The following is a 14,245-nucleotide window of genomic DNA, read 5'->3' on the forward strand; positions in this document are numbered from 1 at the left end:
AAATAATTTTACATAATGAGTAGTTACAAAAATTAATCATGAAGAGCAGTCTTATTGAGCTAGTGATATAGATGGCAATAGAGGAGAAGCACTTACACGGTCTAGATGTTGCTATTCCGCATTAAGAACAATGAATTCCAAATTAGAAACGCAAATCCCTATTGTCTCATTATTGTGTTCTAGATTCTATGGAAATATTCTAGGTGCCATCTTATACGGCTAACAAAAGAATCAAATCTGTGAACTCGCCCATAAACCGGGAAATACATGCACTATACAATGTAATTACATCGAGATTATGCAACAAGGGAATTATGAACCTATATACAGCTCCTCTTATACCGCATGTAACAAATTCAATGATCTAAAATTCATGTATAGAATTAGCATTTCCACTATGGATAAGACGGTCTTGATGGATAAACCGAAGAAAAAAGGTCTCTCGTTCAGGATTGAACAATATTAAAAACACGCTCAGGTAAGAAGCAATTGCCAATTGCCTCCGTTGACCAAGCAAAAAACATTGGGATTTTCATGTACTCTTGGAGCCACCACTTGACTATCTAAAACAATCATGGTCACCACGCGACCAATCAAATCATTGAGATTTTCCCACAATTTTATGCCAGGCAAAGTCAACCATGATCGTGTTAAAAAAAAGTCCACAATGATCACCACATTAACTGACTCTACAACATCATATTTCCAAGAGTTTAGGACATATTGGTACACTCAAGCTGCTTAAATTCAGTCAATGCATTCTTTGCTAGGAAATCCATGGAATTATTTATATAAATACAACTTTTCTCCTCATTAGGTTTTGTTTTTTTTTGTTTTTTTCTCGGTTTTTGATGGTGTGTGTTTTTATGTAATGGCTGGATTTGGTATTGATTAATATTTTGGTTAAGGTTAGTGAGTCATCTAGTTTTTATTTTATATTTGATGAGGATCCAATCATTAGGGATCACACATGATATAGTCCGAACTCTGGTTCTGAGACACATCAATAACATGCCTAGAATTAACTCGAAATTTCGGAAAACTCAAAAAAAAAAAAATCAAGCAGATTATAGTATTTGTCCCACGACAAAAATTACCATTAGAAAAGAGATTCCAACATAGGGTTATGCTGTAAATTATCTAATAATTAAGTTAAATCATGAAATGAACTTGTGATTGTAGCTGCCATCCTCAGTGAACACATGACCATCCGAGCTTCTTCTCTAAGGCTACTTGAAGAAATTCTGTGATTGGAAAAACAGTAAATGACACATGCATTGTCAGTTAAAGTGCACAGAATCATTTAAAACCATTTTATGGAATGCTAGATGTTTAACTATATCCTCTCATTACAAAATAGAAATGTAATTGTCGTTAGTAATAATCACACAAGTATCTATACGATGATTATGAAATGTTTCAACATCTTGTGACAAAATAATTAACTGTTGCTGACATCACACACAAACAGGAGAGGATCTTATTGTGCTAGAATCAGCACCAATGATGTGACATCCAGATTAGTGCTTTACATGTAGTATGCAAAGAGTCGCGAATGAGTTCACGTCAAGAATGGGTGCAAGTTTGACTTAGGTTATAGTCCAAATGAATATAATCAGAATAAACCAAGAATCAGGAATGAAGAGCAAAGATGTTGTCTAACTTCATCTTGAAGACCTCTATATAGTGTCCTCGTTGTGATTGACCTCTATCATACAAGGAAATCTATAGCTATAGGTATACTCCATCTTAGCATCTAGCATGAGCATCATATCCTACTGCCACAGCAAGTAGCATTGCCACAGCGCCATAACCCGTGCCATTCCCTTTTAACAGGCCATATTATAGAAGGTCAAGTAACTGACAATCATTCAATATGCAAAAGAGTTGCATCATAATACCATACATGATGTCCATGATGTTAAGAAAAGCGAGAACCATAATCCAAAGGTCTTACCTAGTTGTGCAAAGCCATGACAGGATTCAACAGGAAGAACCAATGCACGCAGAATCTAATGAGAAGCCTGAGTAACCCGTGATCTGTAAGGCTTTGGAGATAAAATCCAAATATTATCATTTAGTTTATATAATATTTAAACAAATCGTAGACTACACAATGTCATAAACAGCAAATGAATGGAAAAGGAGGGGAAATTGATGAAGAGAAATGACATTCAAGTTATAGGGTTCTATAAAACAGACCAGGAAATCAAACAGGGCAAACCTAGTTCATGTTTTTCACAATACTTTTGACTTATAAGCAGATTATTAAGAGCAGCATACTTGAGCTTCTTCTTTTAAAACTAATAATTCAACAGAGAAGACGTTGTCTGCTATCTAGATTAGCTACTCTACACACTCCAATTACAATGAAAGAGATCCTATTTCACTATGCTTTTAAATTTTGTGTCAACAAAATCTGAGGAAAAAATTGATGAGTTCTGAACAAGCTTAGGAAACATGAAATGTTGGATCATGGCAGCATCATACAGATGAAAAATCATACTGGAAACACATGCCACACATCACAATTTAGCAAGCACATGCCCTCATGTATGCAAGAAGTGACGATTCCAACTAATAAACAAGAATAGAGATTTCCTTATTAAGTACATCGCCCATGGCATACCAGAAAACATAATTTCCTCATAGTTAAAAATTCATATTTCTTTGAAGATGCTATATTTACCGTTTTAAAAACATTAAAGACATCAAAGAATCTTGCTGGAGTGAAAAAAAGCAAGGAAGAGGAGGTGAAGAAACAGGGGGGGGAAGGCAAAAGGAAAGAACAAGTCACGTTGAATTTAAAAATAAAAGGACGCAAGGCAGGAAAAGAAAGAAATAATATAAACTTAGACTTCTTGACACTTCTAGAAACTCGAGTTTCTTCCATTTAGACTTGCAAAAGGTGGAAACGCATGGCTATGCATCGCAATATTCAAAGTGCCACAACAAACGCAATTACTATGAAACCACATCCATCATTAATCAACATAAGGGGTCATAAACCTCTAGTAACTTTTGTTGTCAATTGACATTTGCCACAATTTCAAAGTGGAGCTAAGTAGGTATGAAATCAGCAACAAAAGCAAGTTCAGAAACTGACCTATTGCAATGACAGTATTGAGCCACAGCCTCCAAATTTATCGCTTGCACAGCCATAATATTCCTCATTTATACCTAGAAATGGCTAACAGTCATCTAATCAATATTTCAATAAACAAATTGTGAGAAAGTTTAGTTTTATTTCAGTATGACCAACAGATGTACTGATGATCCACAATGCTGCTGCAAACATTATGCATAGTTCACATGTCACACAATGGGAGCACCTTGAAAACAACTCTGCAACTTCCGCAGACGAAAAGCCAATCTGCTGCCACTGTTCAAGAAGATCATCAAGAGCTTCCATCTCCGCATGTCCTGTTGCCTGGGAAAGCGCAAGGAGAAAAATAAAGAAAGCATTTCAAACTTTGGAGCTTTGTCAGAAAGAAAGTTGTTCTTGGTGCAGTTTCAACATAAATTTAGGAAATGCATTTCCTGAAATGTGTCTTCTCCTTCACGTTTATCTTTTTTTACTCTTGCTTAACATTTTAGTCCAATAGTTTATCTTTGAATTGGTTCATCTCTTAGTGCCGTTTCCTTCTTCCTCTTAATGTTCAGAGCATCTGTAGTACAAATAACAAATAGTTAACAAAAGCAAATAATGACAACACAATTTAACTCGTCTTCTCCCTCTTCAAATCACCTCTTTCATATCTGCTCCATGCTGACTATACTTTCAAGGCTTGATCGTGTTCATCCTTTGCACGGTATGCAGACTAAGTGAGGGAGATTAGAGTGCATACATTGTAACCTAGGACATGATTTTCGTCAAAGCCAACAGCATTAGATCATGAGTCGTATTGGAAGAATCACTGTCTTTAAGACAGAGTCATCGATACACCTTATCCAGAAATTTCACATCTTTCTTCAAATACCCTAAGAGAGGATCTTATGTGTGAAGCATGACAATTCTCTTTGCTCTTCACTATTAGGTATTCGATCTAGTTTCTAGTACTCAAGCGTTATATCTTTGAAATTTTATGTGAAATTGCAGTTGTCCTCCCTATACTTGACATTTTGCAAAGTCTCTTAACTCGCTTCCACAACTTCAGAATTTTGCATCTCTTGCTACAAATTTTCAATCAAGAGAGGAGAAGCCAACATAACAACTCGCTCTCACATAATCTAAGGCAATAAATACATAGCCAGAGTAATCTATGAAATTGTAATATGTTTAGGCAATCAAGTACTCGATAACATATTCAAGCATGCAACACAGCACAATCTATGAGAATTGAACATTCTGGTCCAGCAGCTTGCAATGGCTTTATTTCTTTCCAAAAACCAAAATATCATTCTTCTACTCTCTCTCTCCTCATTAAAGCTTTTCCTTTGACTGTTCTCAGTCCGAAATTCAGACAGAGCACAATGGCAAATGAGAAACGTGAAACATAGTACGTAGTAAAGCAAGATTCTTGCAATTGTTAGCTGTAGTAATATTTTATGAAAGAATAATGGGAACAAAACCATTTACAGCCCAGTAATGCATAGAAAGTTGCACTTTTTAACAGGTTTGCTATATTTTATCATATTAGATATACTTAAGGCAGAAACACAAAAAAGATCAACACCAACTACGAGTGGTTAATGTGAAGGTATCAACCCAGAACAACAACAAAGTGCAGTTCCCTGAAATTCATAGAAAAGGATGGAGAAGCAATGATAGACACACATTCTGTCTCAGTAGTCCTGTTTGCTCCTGCCGCAATGGGGTGCCCTTCCTCAACAATCACATAGCTGTTCAATCAAAGTATAATGAAAATAAAGTACAATGTGAAATCATTTACTAATTAGGACTGAAAATACTAATCATCTCAATTAGAAAATAAAGTAACATATCTGAAACGCACCTGGTAATTGAAAATAAGTTTCTTCCTTAACTGGAACTTCAAGTCTGTCCAAAGCAAGCTTTGCCTTATATAAGAAAGGCAAATAGGTCTTGATACTTGTTAGGACCTAGGAGAACCAAAATATAAGAGTCTGAATTTCTCTCATACCTGCATACAGGCAATTCAAGGGAAAATCAGCATCAAGTGCCAGCAGTAGAAATATTTCAGTATCAATAGGCAGCAACTAATTGAAAGAATCCATGTCTCATAGCTATGTGATCAAGATCTTGGAGGTCCTGTATAGTATACATGGAATGAATCCATGTCTAGTGGTTCTTTTCTTTTTCCTATCCACACTCTAAAGGGCGGGAGAAAATAACCACCTAACCAGTTATCTATGGGCACAAGCCAATGCTCATGTTACTGTCATGCCTAAGTAGAATTGGTCTCATTTCTCCCTAGTTGCCAAAGTAAAAAATTGGTAAAAATGACTCTGACTGTCAAGCAACACTTGATGATGGCTTGCCATCTCACTGCATCTTCTTCATTCCTCTATAGTTTTGCCTCTTCAAGTGCCTGACAAAACCTAGCGACAGAGTCCTATGCCAGTAACAGAAGTTTCTCAAAATTCAATTGTCCTATCAAACCGGTCACTAGCTGCACATCTTTATGATTGATAGCTACATTCTACATATCCTAGACACGTCAAATGCACCCCCAAATCTTTCTCTCTCTCTCTTTCTCTCTCTGAACAAATGCTATACCTTCTAGAGATTGTCACTGATTTTGCAGCGGGTAACGTTGATTACCAATGAATTCCCTACCAAGCATCCACAGACTAAACTAACGAAGAAACACTAATTCAACGCCTCTCGAACAAATTAAACAACACATTCTTCGAGTTCTTGCACAATTGCAGCACCAAATGTAATCAAATCCAAAATCCAGCTCAAGTATCACATCAACTAATACAATTCGGATGTGCTTGGCTTTACCTGATCCATAGCAAGCTGAAGGAAGTGCCCAAAACCTCAGGAGAGAATGGTTCTGGTTCACCCGAAGCTCCGTCTATCAGTTTCCATGGATTCGGACAGCGTAGGTAGTCTGTCTCCTCCGCTCGCCCGCCTCCATAGCCGTCGGTTCGCTGGTAAGTCTATTTCAGGAAGACGAACTACTCCTGTTCGTCGCCTCAGTTCTTTTTTTTTTTTGGGTGCAACGTCGCCACAGTGGGAAGAAGAGCGATCGTGATGCTGAACGTGCGTCGGTGGAAGCTTGGGAATCTCTCGGAGTCGATGCCATTTTGATTTTGCAGCATCCAATAGGGACAAAATATCATGCTCATTGAGGGATGCAGGAATGGCAGGGGCCCAGGCCCCACCCAGGCCTAAATTTACCGAAGGGGGAAAACGGGAAAGATTCTCCAGAACGTCTATTTGGCATAGATAACTTCCCCAAAGGTATAAATATTTTAAATTTGAAAATCCGGTCTTCATGCAAGGATCACCCAAATTCTCTTGCTTTGGAAACCCGATAAATTTGGGCAACCCGCAAGCCCCATTTGTTTAAGTTTTTGTAACTTGTAAATGCTAGATGGAAGATTCACCAAATTTTTGCAATCAGTAAAAACGATTAAATCCAAAGAGACAAGATTTTCCATTGATGCAGGAAGTTCTTTAATAGCGGTGCCATATAAATTAAGTGCTGTCAAGGCTTCAAGTTTATGTGGAATATCAGGGAACCTTTCAAACTTTGTGCAGCAAAAAAGATTGAGACCTTGGAGATTTTTTGACTTGAGCTCCTTTGATAAATTACGCAGTTCAGAGCAAAATGCTAAATCCAACCACTGTAAGTTGTCATGATTTGCAATGGACTCGTGTGCTTTTACCAAGTTTATGCAAAAAGAGAGATTCAATTTCTCGAGATTTGGAGCACATGAGATGTCGGGCATACAAACTAACGAGCTGCATCCGCTAAAATTAATGTACTTCAAATGTCGAAATTCCTGCAGAAACAGTGAAACTAACTTGTCATTGGAAGTTACTATAAATTGATATTGTGAGAATTATAATTGTATTGTGAAATTAGTAAACACTTACAAAATCTACCAGTAAATATAAATCTATACATTTATTGGGTGAGAGATTGAAAATTAGATATAGACAAATCAAAACGCTAATGAATATTGATTAGATGGCGGCCCCGTCTCATGCTATGTGGCAATCAAAAAAGCCAAGTGGAAGTGTCACGTGGTGAGCATCGGAGTGACCATTTTATGTATAATCGGTTAAAGTAAATAGAATACATTCTATCACGATGAACTTTTCCCAAAAATTAAGAAACTTTCAAATTTTTTTGAAGTCATGCAAAGCCAATGAAATGAATTTTGGAAACCATTATGTAAGAAAAAAAAATATAGGATTCAACTCAAAATCTGGCTCTCCCTTTAGATTAAGAAATTAGTGGTAACTACTAAATCCCTACATTATATCGGATTAGATAAACACGGTACATGCATTACTGGATATTTTTTCTTTTGGAAATTGACTAACGCTTTTTAGTGTGTTCAAACTTAGCTAATTCTATTGATGCGAAAAAATACGGCCTCAACCTATGTGCATTGGGTAAGGTAAGGCTCCATCACTTGATGACTACTTTGAGCAGAACCTGCTATAATTATGATATTTGATTTGCCACATTCAAATCAAATTCTTAGCGCTCTGTTTTTTATCCATTCTTTCGTATTTTTGTTTTCTTTATATGCTATCATCATACCATTTTTCTATAAAATAAAAAGGGTTATATATAAATAACCAACACAATCGAGTGAAGTTAAATAGCTTACTTACACTAGCACATTTGCACATGCTAACTCCATCTATATTACAATATATAATAAGGAAGACGTCCTACTTTTAAGGAACTTTGAATCTTCTCTTATTCCTTCTATCACTTATACTCAATTACATATTTTATAAATACTATCGCCTATGGAAAACTACATGAAATAGGTTTTCTATTCCGACCAAAAAAAAGGTTATTCTATTTTATCTCTCGCATATTTCAATATCATAGTTTGAATTTTCTTTGATGCAATGACCTTCATAATAAATTTTCACATCTGGAAATGCCTTTCTCTTCTGCATATGTTTATAAGGTTTCTTTGTGTGGCCTATTTATTTCTAATAAAGTTCTTCATGCTTGATTTTTCAAATGCCAATTTTGCTGCACATAAAATTTTCTGCGAGTAGTTAGAAGTCATTTTGAAAGATAGAGAAGTGGTTTCTAAAATATAGGAACACCACTACTCCTTATACAAAAAAATGAGTAGATATTAAATACAGCAAATAAATGCTCACCCCCAATGGTTTTGGCATTACTGTCATAGTGCCTCGGGGCATTTCAAGTCCCAGCAATTTATTTGGACCAGAGGAAAATTCTGGAATCCAGGGACCACCGGGCCATTCAAACCATCTGAGCCAATTTGGAAGACACACTGGACCTTGGAAAGAAACATTTCGCAAAATGAGCAATCTCAACCTTCTCGGTTTTGTAAAAGCATCATGACCGATAGATATCTTTAATGGCACAAGTGGCTCCAACACTATGGCCTTTACATCACAATCTCCCCATGTACATGCATTTTTAGGTTCAGCATGTTCAGAATTTGAGTCAAAAGATGAGAATTAGAGGTTTTGATCTTATGTGCAAGTCTTACCATGTCGTGTGACGTAACATCAAGAACATCCTCATACAGCCATAGTCCGGCTGCGTCTCTTGAGATCATCGCATTCTTGGTTCACGATATCTTTACCCATCAATTGAATCAAGTCATGCATTTGTATCTTTCCGGACTTGGATTCGGTTTTTATCAAGGACCTCTCAATGAGAATTTGTAATCCTATTGCTGCACTAAGGTCGCACCCCTCGAGAATTTTCTTAACATGACAAAATTGCCACCCCTTAAAGAAGCAAGCAATGTGGAGAAAAATCTCTTTCTCATTTGCTTCTAGTCCATCATAACTTATTTTGAGAACATCATTGATGTCTTTCTTAGGAATTCTAGAAAGGCTGCCTAGCACACTCTCCCATTCATCTTGTCTTCTACCACATAAGAAGGAACCCAACACCTCAAGTGCTAAAGGAAGGCCTTTAGCATGATCCAAAACACCATCCACTAGATCTTCCCCTGATTTTTAATTTGTGGTGTGGAGGAAAAGCATGCTTACTAAGCAGCTCATGAGCTTCACCGTTATCCAGTGCTTTAACTTCATACACATGATCCCTATCTAACCTGGGAGTTAGCAAATGGCTATCTCTTGTAGTAACAAGGATCCTACTCCCATTACCAAACCAATTGATTTTCCTCGCTAAAGCACGTAATCGGTTCAAGTGGTCCACATCATCAAGGATGACAAGAACTCTTTTGTGACCTAGTCTTTGTTGTATTTGATTAATACCTCCAGCGACATTGAACACTACTAATCTTTCTTTAGGTAATAATATATCCTTTAGTAATTTTTCTTGCAAAGTAACTAAACCCATTGCAACCCTTTGATCTTTCTCGTATATTTGCCGGAAAACTTGAACCTTCAAATTGTTTGGAAATATCATTATAAATGGCTCTCCCCAAAGTTGTCTTTCCAATGCCTCCCTGTCCCCATAATCCCACCATGATAACATCATCTTTAGACTCAAGGTTTAAAATTGATTTCAGCTTAACCACTCTTGGACTCTATCCCAACCGGATGCCTCAGCAACATGCTAAAGGTGTTTGGCTTAGGCGAGTTGAGATCTCCTTCACAATTTCTTGTATAACATTTGACTCATCATCTCTAACAAAAACAGAAAAAGAAGTTTTAGCATCATTTTAGCAATTAGAGATAAGCAAATAACAAGCAATCACCAGCCAAAAATGACAAAGCCAAGTTGTATCTTGTTTGGAGAGCCACATGTAATTTTTCGAGCTAGAAAATGTGACTTCCCACTGAGTCAAATTTAGGACTCCGAGAGCTCCAAACATTCAAAATCTATTGAATTAATAGACCTAAATGAAACGTGAAGATCTCAAATAGCCACCACGATTCAATTATTCTTCGTTTTGAATCTCATGTGATTAGGACTTTGAACGATGGTTAAGATTTTGATTCCAAAAGAAAGAGCCACTAAATTCCTAAGCAATGATGTTATTGCTTTACATGGCCTCACAAGGCAGAATTAATCAATGTTCGAAACATTATGAAGTTTCTTATTTCCTTCCAAACAAATGGGGTAAGGGCAATAACACTAACTTTAACTTTTTGTCCATTTGACAAACAAGTTTGGACATTCTATTTTGATCAAATGAGTCAATAAATTTTTCAGCCGATGAAGAGCTAGTGTCCATATTTTTCATTATTGGAAAAGCAATTTTCGTTTGTTTTACTGATACCACGTTGATTTCTTTTTTCGCACTCAAAATGCCTTACCTTTAACTAGTTTGTGATTAATGGTTGCTCAACAATCGAAAATCTATAGAACTCTTAAAGTGACTAATTAATGAAACGTGAAGATCCTCAGGAATAGCCCATAAGCTGAACATAAATACAAAAATTATCACACTCATGTGTGCAAAGATATAGTTTCATCATAAAAAGATGGAACCCTTTCTACTTACCCATCATTCAAAGTCCACCCGATCAAGTTACCAGCATCAAGAAAGAGCTTTCTTCCATCTCTCCATTTTCTTCGAATGCTTAGACTCATGCTTAGCCTAGGCTTTGCATAACTCGCTCTCCCCCTCTCACTTCTTTTGGATCCACTTTATAAAACACTGGTAGAACGATGGTGATGTCATTTTGCTCCTTGCACTCCATAATCTTGGCCAGCTCTTCCAAGCACCACCACGAGAAAGCATAATTCTCGAGAGAAGACGATGATCGCGATGCGCGATTCTTCGATGGCCTGCATGAGCATCGATATTTTATCTCCCTTCCACAGTTCCTCGTTATCTCGAAAAGTGTGTATTCCACCCTGGATTAACGCCGTGTAGAGATGACCGACGAAGTTTTTACGCACGTCCATGCCTCTAAAAATCAAGAAGACTTCGTAAGGGCCTCTGGGTTTCGATGAAGAAGCCATTGATACAATGGAGTTCAACAATCAGCAAAGACTCTGGGCTTAAGATTTGATAGGGTGTTTTCCTATGAAGCACCGGGCGCATCGGTATCGGACAAAGACGCGCGTTGCAATGCCAGCGACACGCGGCGGACTCGCGAGTCGGTGAGGAAGGAGGGCGGTGAAAACGGAGATATGAAACTACGAGATCAGGACGAGATGGGGAGGTGAATGTCTGCGTCTCGCCATGAGCTAGCGACGGTGATGGAGGAGGGCGGAAAAACCGCGGATCTGGAGGAAGGGAGGCAGCGAGCGAGCGTCCCGAGCAGTGAATGAGTTTTGTGTGCGCCGGAGCAGAGAGCGAACAAGCGGCGGAGGAACAGAGCAAGAGAGCGCCGGAGGAGAAACGAGGCAACCAAAATCACGGTGGTTGTCGTTGCTTCGTTCACTTGGCGATACAGGGAGGTGAGGCCTGCGTGTTCAAAAGGAAAAGGGAGAGAACGGAGAGCCTGGGGAAGAGGCGAGATAAGAGACGAGCGAGGGGAAGTGTGAGATTTTTCTTTTTTTTTCAAAAAGTGAGGAGAAAGAGAGAGAGAATCCCACGCGACTTGTGGATGCGTGACTTTGGGAGACCCCCCAACCCGACCCGACCTCCATCCAACGGCTCTCCTTCCATCATCATCCATCTGGTTTCATTTTTGACCTTGTCGCCCTCCCTCTCATCATTTTCAAATCTCACACGATCTTCAACTGGGTCTTCATCTGTCACTCCAAAAAAGAAAAGTAGGGAGCGGGGATTAATTAGGGCAAATCCTGGATAAATGAATTCCCAGCCGTGTAACGTGAGTAATAATTGGTGTGTTTGGCTTCTTTTTGTGTATGTGTCTTTTTTGTTATATAAATTTTTATTTTGGAGGAAAATGAAATTTGCCATTTGCCGTGTATTTGTCTTTTTTTTATATAAATTTTTATTTTGGAGGAAAATGAAATTTTCCATTTGCCATAGAAGTGGTGAATAGTGTTTGGCTTCTTTTTGTGAAATCTAACGAAACAAGCTTATCTGTGGCTGACAAAAGTAGGTCTCGAGCTGATAAAAAACGACTTTTCTGGCTTCCTCGAAATTTCATCCCAAACCTCTAAGAAGTTGCTTTTATCCTGCTATAAAATAATCTACCACTTGACCCGATCAAGAGACATATATAATTACACGCACGATGAAGTGTGCCAGCAAAAAATACTGACAGATCATGGCCTTATTTTCCCGGCAGACTGCATACCGACTACGAGGGAATGGCTTTGTTCTGGTTAGTCTTCAGTTTTTTTTAAACGAAGTATTTCATTTAATAGGCTCATTGATTAAAAAAAAAACAGAAGACTTTGCTGGCCTCCTCGAAAGGGCAGGCAATTCCCAAAATTCGAGTAGTTGTCTTTTCTTTGCTTTCCTTCTTCTTCTTCTTTGTTTTTTTTTTTTCAAGTAATCGATAACAATTTAACACATGCTTATTCATAAGATATAGAACCACATGCACAACTAAGACTATAATAGGTCTAACCCTATTTCAATTTGTATATGCACACAATTATTATCATGACGGCAAAGGCTTGGGCTGTCCTAAAGACCTATAAAACTTCCGCAAACCCTATGAACTATTACGTCTAAGCCTTCATCTGTAATAGTAGTTCAAATATAGAGCAATTTGTGCGCAATAGCCCGATGGCTTTTACGGCAATATGCTTGAGAAAAATTATAACTTGGGTTGTGCCAGTATACATATTAATATGCAGATTTTGTCGCTTGCCCAAATGTTAGCATAGGGTTTCTTGACATTGGTCCTTGACATTGATATTAGCTACCTATTTTAGAGTACATGTGATTGATGCATACTATGCGATGCATTAGCTTATGGAGAATAGATGGAACATTGATGTTACTTGAGAATATCTATTTGTTGTATTTCGGCGATGCATTATGTCCATTTACAAAAATTGCAGTAATCATCACTCGATCTCATAGAACTGGTGATGATTGCCATTTGCTGAGCCATAGTCTTGCTCTCCCTTTCTATTACCATTCTATGAGAGAAGGAAGAGAGAGAGAGGGCACGTGATGGCAACAACAAAAAAAGAGAGTTTTCTTTTTCTGTGCCATAATCTTGAGAGAAGATTATCATGATATTCTTATTTTCTTTGAAATCTAGTGGATTCGCAGAGTATGTTTGTGTGGAGATGTAGCCCAATTTTGGACGAACTTGGATAACAAATTTTCTGATATTTTCTTTTGAGTATGTTCTTTCATTTTTATATTAAGCTAGCATGGATTGCTTGCTTGGTCCTTTTTTTTTTTTTTTTGTAAAATCGGTGTGTGATTCCTAACACACATGACTATGTTTTCAGGAAGTTCGTTTGCCATTTGATATTCTTGTTGATTTATTCTTGTACTAGAGGACACAAATGCGTGACTTTTTTGGGGGTAGGGACGGCAAACAATAGTATTAGATCTATTAATGATATTAAGAACTTTGGACAATGATGGTGCTTAAGGATGGACCAAGATACCTAATAGGTGTGAACACATGGACTTATATTCACCGAATACTTAGTCAGATTGTCTTATGGACAGAAGTTTCTTTGTATGATATTAAATTTTTTGTAAGTCTAGCTGACTATGACGTTCAACATAAGATAAACTTTTAATTAATATGCCGGCTTGAGGGAATGGCTTTCCACCTGTTTAGTCTTCGGATTTCTTCTTCTTTTATGGAAAATGAAGTATTCGCGGGTGATGAAATCGAAGAAAGTTTACCAATAGAGGAAAGGAAATAAATCTGGCGAATGGGGATCCGCAAAGATTCTGAAAACGGCAGAATTTTTACCTTCTATTAAATTACCTCTCCCGAATCGAGCCAATGTTGGGCAAGGGCAAATTTGTCCCAAAATTTTCATTTCCCTATTGCGATCTCATGTGAAGCCACGCGAATAGCTCCAAATGAACGGTTTGCAAATTATGTTTTCATTTATATTTTTTAAAAAATAATCGTTTATATTGTTTACAAAGATAAGCGAATGAAATTTTTTTCCTTCGCTATGAAATTAATGCGACATAGGTTGTTATCGATCATGAAAATATGGATAGCTGCTTTTGAGATTTGATTGAATTGATTTGCGTGGACGGCCGATCCACCATGCTTTTTAAATTCATGTGTCGTCGGTGTTTCGCT

The 14,245-nt window shown here is 37.6% G+C and overlaps 1 protein-coding gene across 1 annotated transcript in view; it reads right to left on the minus strand.

The window, feature by feature from the left end:
• Positions 1 to 1,850: 1,850 nt before the first annotated feature.
• Positions 1,851 to 14,245, minus strand: part of LOC125314483 (tRNA-specific adenosine deaminase TAD2-like) — a 636,221-nt gene continuing 623,826 nt past the window's right edge. The window contains exon 7 of the mRNA XM_048276860.1: positions 1,851 to 2,056. The gene's annotated coding sequence lies outside the window, so the exon portion shown is untranslated. The remainder of the gene's footprint in view (positions 2,057 to 14,245) is intronic.

This window comes from Rhodamnia argentea, chromosome 3, assembly GCF_020921035.1.
Source record: "Rhodamnia argentea isolate NSW1041297 chromosome 3, ASM2092103v1, whole genome shotgun sequence".
NCBI classification, from domain to species: domain Eukaryota; kingdom Viridiplantae; phylum Streptophyta; class Magnoliopsida; order Myrtales; family Myrtaceae; genus Rhodamnia; species Rhodamnia argentea.